The sequence below is a fragment of the Rhinopithecus bieti genome, unplaced genomic scaffold (genome assembly GCF_001698545.2).
Source record: "Rhinopithecus bieti isolate Rb0 unplaced genomic scaffold, ASM169854v2 scaffold_3040, whole genome shotgun sequence".
Taxonomy (NCBI): domain Eukaryota; kingdom Metazoa; phylum Chordata; class Mammalia; order Primates; family Cercopithecidae; genus Rhinopithecus; species Rhinopithecus bieti.
In genome coordinates, this window is record NW_016804657.1 from 9,590,531 (window position 1) to 9,596,691 (window position 6,161).

The following is a 6,161-nucleotide window of genomic DNA, read 5'->3' on the forward strand; positions in this document are numbered from 1 at the left end:
CATGTTTTAAACAGGCGGTTTTGGGCATGGAGCTGGTTGATGTTAAAAATCCTACCCCATTCATTCACATCAAGCTGTCCAAACTTAGTAACTGGAAAGATCCCACGATGCTGAGCTCTAAATATCAAACACAAAACTAGAATTCTAGAATTATCTGGTATTTTCCCTTTCCTGAAAATTCCATCTTTAACTGGGGTCTATGGGTTCAAGAGCCATATTTATGAACCAAAATTCAGGACACATACTCTGGTTCAGGGACAGTGAATGGTAGGAAGAATATCCAGGATATGTAGCTGTTGAAACTGCAGCCCTCTCAATGACTGTAATACTCAAGAGGTTAAAAGAATCCAGCCCCAGGAGTTTTACATACAAAAATAGTAACAACCCAACTGAACTTGACTGCATTTAGAAAACATAATTATTTCCAAATCTACTGAGGAGCTTAACAGTCTTCAGTGATGCCTACAGTCACTGGGATTCGAAGACTCCCGCTCCCGGCAGCTCCCGGTCCTTTCATGCCTATGGATTTATCTCGGCTCCTACTTCGACTTCTATGACTACGCCCTTCAGAACGCCCGTTGTACGGGCTAGAAAGTGTGTCTGAGCTCCTCCCTCTGTCCTTATCCCTGGTCTTTTCTTCTCTTGCCTCCCTCCTGCTTGAGGACCTGTGCTCGTGCTTGGTTTCTCCTTCTTCAGCTCCCTCTCTAGGTTCTCTACCCCACCAGAGTAGGCAGTCCTGGCCTTGGGGAGCTTCCGCCCCTCCCTGGGCACTGACTTCTGAGCTCTCTCCGAGTTCTTGCTGCTGTGCTTCTTAGGGCCAGGGTCATCCTTTTCCTTTACTGTCTTGCTTCTGGGTGACGAAGAGGATGGTTTCTCTGCCTGTACCTCCCGGTCAGTTTTCTCTTTTTATTTCCTTTTTTTTCTTTTGTCTTTTTTTGCGCTTTTTTGTTGGTTTTCATCTTCAGAGCTCTCAGACAAACTTGGTGAGGGGGTACGAGCCCCACAGCCCTTCTCCTGGAGCTCTTTGGTCACATCATCCATTTCTTCTAAGTCCTAGAAACCCGGTAGTTAGACACATGATCCACTCAGATAGTTCTTCCTTTGATTTTGATCCCAATAAAATTGTCAACAGCCAGAATTATGCTCCTCTGGTCTTCATAGCAGAGGAAATAGAATCCTTTGGATTTCCCAGTCTTTTTGTCCCACATGAGATTAATGTTAACAATCTCCCCATATTGTGAGAACACACAGATGATGTTCCCTTCAGTCAGCTCATAAGGAAGCCCTCCCAGGAAGATCCAGGTGCTGTCCTTGTACTAGGAGTGCTAGGACATCTTATTGGCCACCCCAAGCTGGACCTCTCACTCAATCAGTTCGTTGATCAGCTTTACCTTAGTTAAAGGGCTCACCTCCGTGGGCTCGTGCTCAGCATTCAGGTATCAGTGCCCAGGCAAGGCAGCCTGGCGCATACTCTGGCTAATTTTTTTTAAATTTCTTGTAGAGGCAGGGTCTTGCTGTCTTGGCCAGGTTGGTCTCAAACTCCTAGCCTTAAGTGATCCTGTTGCCTTGGCCTCCCAAAGTGCTGGGATGACAGCTGTGAGCAATTGCACCTGGCCTTCATAAGAAAATTCTAACATTGATTTTCAAGTGTTCATTCCGGGGGTATATGATATTGTCATTATCTCTCGTGGCCAACTAAACGCTTATCATACCAACAATTATCACTGCTCACACATCCATATCGACAACTGCCTGATTCCCCTCTTAAGCTAATTATCTGAGAACATTTATCCTTTGGCCAGCAGCTGAGAGATGTGGCTATCCACACCAAGTTGTCAGACTGTTACTAAACATGTGAGGATTAAATTACATTGGTTTTAAAACTTTTCTAATTGCATACCCTTTTTCAAAGATAATATTCTTAGATGTGCCTAATAAGTGGAATTTTCCAAAGAAAAGCTTGAGAGGTAGATGGATAATAGCAGAGTCAGTGGGGGAGCTCTGGTGGGTCCCGACTGCTCTTTTGACCTCACCCCAGACAAGCACAAGGGGGCTTCTCAGAGCGCAGTCTGAAAACCACTTTCAGACATTTTCAAAGCATTAATATTTTGTTGAAATTGAAACTGTCTTCCTCACGATATTGGGGAATATATAGGAGAAGAAAGATAGTAAAATATGGGCTAGAGGTGCAAATATCACATATGCTGACTTAGCATAACTCTTCTCATTTCTTCCTCTGAGATAAGACTCTGACTTTGTGGGGTGGTCAATGCCTTTCCCAGTCATTCTCCAATCACACCTCCTGGGGAACGCAGCTGACTACTTGCCTTTCTTCTATAGAGTATTACCCTCTGCATTCACACTCTTCCATCATCCTAGAATGCCCTTTACCCTCTTTTCTGCATGGGGAACCCCCCTTGGTTATTAGGCCCTAACAATCTCTCCCTGATTCTAAGACTCTTAAACATGTTCCTTCCTCTTACTAAACATACCCACACATGCTCCATGCTCCACCACATACACCATCAATGTCTCTCTTTCTCTCACTCAGAAGAACAGATGCCTCCTTCATCAATTCTTCATTATTGCACATATCACATTGGTAACCTGGTAATTTTTTTTTTATTTGCTCCATAGATTTATTTTCCCGCCTAGAATATGAGCTCTTCTAGGACAGGGGCTATCTTTTCCCTCTTTGTATACCCAGTAAATAGCACAGTGCCAGGTACATTGTGGTCCCCTAATAAATGTTAACTGAATCATGACAAATCCTTTTTCCCAAATCCTTTGTTTTTAGCTCAATAACTATAAACAAAATAAGCCAAATGTTTCAGTTGCAGGCAATTGTTAAGTTATATTCTAAGAGTTTGTTTAAAAACTGGTTCTTTGAAACTCAGAAACTGAATTCTTTAAATGGGAAGCAGACCATCAAAGTCTCTTTGAGCCTATAATATTCTTGAAGAATGGTTTTAACAGCATGATTTCATCTGTACCTAACCAGCATCCATAAAATTGTTTCTGTAGGAAGGCGGAATCCAAGGTCCATTTTGGACACCAGAAATCTATTCAGTGGTGGCTTTGATTTTGTATTAGAAAGGACTTAAGGGGAGCAATTATGCATGCAGAGGAAGTTGTATTTGCATATACAGTAAATTCTTTTTAAATTGTATGATTACTTTGAGGTGGGGTAACAGGTCAAACATCCTTATGCATTCATTGCCTTTCCTAACACTGATATTGTATGGACTGCCAGACGTAGCAGCCCTGGTCACCGCTGGTGGAAAAGAAAAGAGCAGAAAGAAGGTGAGAGGAAGGGATTAGAGCAGAGGCTCTCAAAGTGTGTTCCCAGTACCAGCAGTATCATCATGACTTGGGAACTTGTTAAAAATGCAGTCTTGGGTTCCAACCCAGACTTACTAAATCAAGAATTCTAAGAGTGGGGCTTATCAGAGAAGAAGAAATGAGAACATTTATGCAACCCTGCTTTAACAAGCCTCTCCAGTGATTCTGATGTATGCTAAAGTTTGAGCGAGGTTTTTGGGCACCAATAATCTATTCTTAAAATTCACTTCAACTGCGGAAAATGAGGTACAGATAAAAACATTATGAATGAAAAAGAGAAGGTCCCTTCTAAGCCAACAGTTCTCAATCTTGGCTGCACTGTAATCACTTGGGAGCTTTAAAAAATACTGATGCCTGGGCACCACCCCCAGAGAGTCTGATTTAATCAGTCTGGGATTTGGCGTGAGCAATGGGAGTTTTAAAAGCTCCCCAGGTGATTCTAACATGAGGCCATGAATGAGACACCACTGTTCTAAGCCAGCTGCTACATAATTATCTTCCAAAGCTGCCAACCTGCTAGGAAACACTGAAACACACACACACACACACACACACTCACATAAAAGGACGAAAAATATGAGGAGTAAGTTCACTTGCTAGTAATTTACATTTCAAGATAATGAAATCTCTAAGGCAGTGATTTAATCATGTATGGGCAGAGGCCGCTTTGGCTCCCAGCAGTTTGGATATTACATGCGGCAGCCATGAAGGACAGAAGATTATGAAGCTGTGGTCATAGCCTCTATGCTGGTGAGAGAAGACACCTGTGACAACAAGTAGGCACGCCATCTTCAACGCCTAGGTAGACTTACTTGGCAAAGTCCAATTCCATAACTCTCTATGGCTCAGGGATTTAGAAAGCATATATAGCCTGGACATCACCAAGGAAGTAATACCACTGAGGAGTGTTCAATATCAGAATTGTAATGGATTGGAGACAAAATTATCTCTGCATAGATATATTTTTCTACCCATGTCCCTGCTTGGCAAACTCCCTACTTCATTCTGATGTTTCCTACCAGGAAGTCTGGATTCAACAGTCAAGCACTGTATGTGGGTCTCACGGTTAGCTCAGTTGGTTGGCCAAGTCCTGGACTAATATCAGGTGGCCTTGGGTAAGTGAAGCTGAGATGCCCAGTAATTCTTATATATAATGTATGATATAATTCCATGACTATCTCAAGTGTTCTGAACCTTTGAGAGACAGTGTGAATTTCTTACAAAGTACCCACAATACGAACAGGAAAACACATTTCTAAAGTTATTTTCCTGGCATAAAATAGTTTACAAAAAAGGGAATTTCTTTGACTGTTATTTCACCTCTCCCGAGAGCAAATAAGTTTCATGTTCCAGCTAATCATGGCTCCCTTTCTCATCCAACCTGTAGACTGATATAAGACTACAGGTAGACAAACCACAATTGCATCAGTTCAGACCCTTCTGCCAGCTCAGATTGTTAATTCAACCTTATAGTATGACAAAACCAAGCACTAAAATATGATTGTGATAACTAGCTTGGTTATAAACCATGGTTGAGAGGCAGAATCTAATGCCACCCTGCCGGGATTCAAGACTTGCCCAATTACTTATGTGGCGTTGAACACGTACAAAATAGGGATAATAATAGTACCTATCTTGTAGGGTGGTTAGGAGGACTGTGACAAGTTTATTAGTATAATCCTGGCGCAGAGTAAGCTCTCAGTAATCTGACCATTTCTAGAGATCAAAATTTTGTTTTATTTTGACCCAACCATTCAATGTATGAAAATCTTTCCTATAGAAATACTCACACAAGAATGTAAGAAGATCTGGTGTTCCCCCGATTATTTAATTATGAAAGAATTATACTGGTACATATACACCATGGAATTCTACGCAGCCATAAAAAGGAATGAGATCATATCCTTTGCAGGAACACAGATGGAGTTGGAAGACATGATCCTCAGCAAACTAAACCCAGGAACAGAAAACCAAATATCACATGTTCTCACTTATAAGTGGGAGCTGAATGATGAAAACACAAGGACACATTGTGGGGAACACCACACACTGAGGCCTGTCAGGCTGGAGAGAGAGAGCATCAGGAAGAATAGTTAATGGATGCTGGGCTTAATACTTAGGTGACAGGATGATCTGTGTAGCAAACCACCATGGCACACATTTACCTAGGTAACAAATCTGTACATCCTGCACATGTAGCCTTGAGCTTTAAAGTTGAAGAAAAAAAAAAAAAAGAATTATAAGTAACTAATGTCCATCAGTAGGGGAAATAGTAAATAAGTTATAGTTTTCTTTTTATATAATGAAATACTATGGAATAAATAAGAAGGTAGGTCCTGTTCAGTACTGAGAATTGGCACAGGGTGGAGGTGAGTAGCCCAAATCTAGAGTCAGACATGTGAGTCCAGTGCCAGCCTTCTTGTGCATCAGCTGTGCTTCCTTGTGCAAAACAGGGAACTTCCTTAGCTGTAAAATGGGAGGAATGACAGTACTCCCCTGAAAGTTCTATATAGACATTTGTTAAATAGATAAAAGCTGACAAGGAAGACAGCCTACATACCTAACTTACTAGTGGTTATACAAGGAAATGGGAGTAATTACTTCCTTTTTGACTTTTTTGTATTGTTTAACATTTTAAAATGCATGCCATTTTCTGTCACCAAATTTTAAAATAAGCCTGAGCCAGACGCAGTGGCTCACACCTGTAATCCCAATACTTTGGGAGGCCGAGGTGGTAGGATCACTTGAGCCAGGAGTTTGAAACCAGCCTGGGCAACATAGGGAGATCCTGTCTCTACCAGAAAATAAAATAAAATAAA

General features: G+C 41.6%; 1 protein-coding gene and 1 pseudogene across 4 annotated transcripts in view; both read right to left on the reverse strand.

Annotated features, from left to right (window-relative positions):
• Positions 1–6,161, reverse strand: part of WARS2 (tryptophanyl tRNA synthetase 2, mitochondrial) — a 119,064-nt gene that overhangs the window by 61,037 nt on the left and 51,866 nt on the right. The gene's annotated exons all lie outside the window — the stretch shown is intronic.
• LOC108528002 (RNA-binding motif protein, X-linked 2 pseudogene) lies at positions 453–4,131 on the reverse strand (annotated as a pseudogene).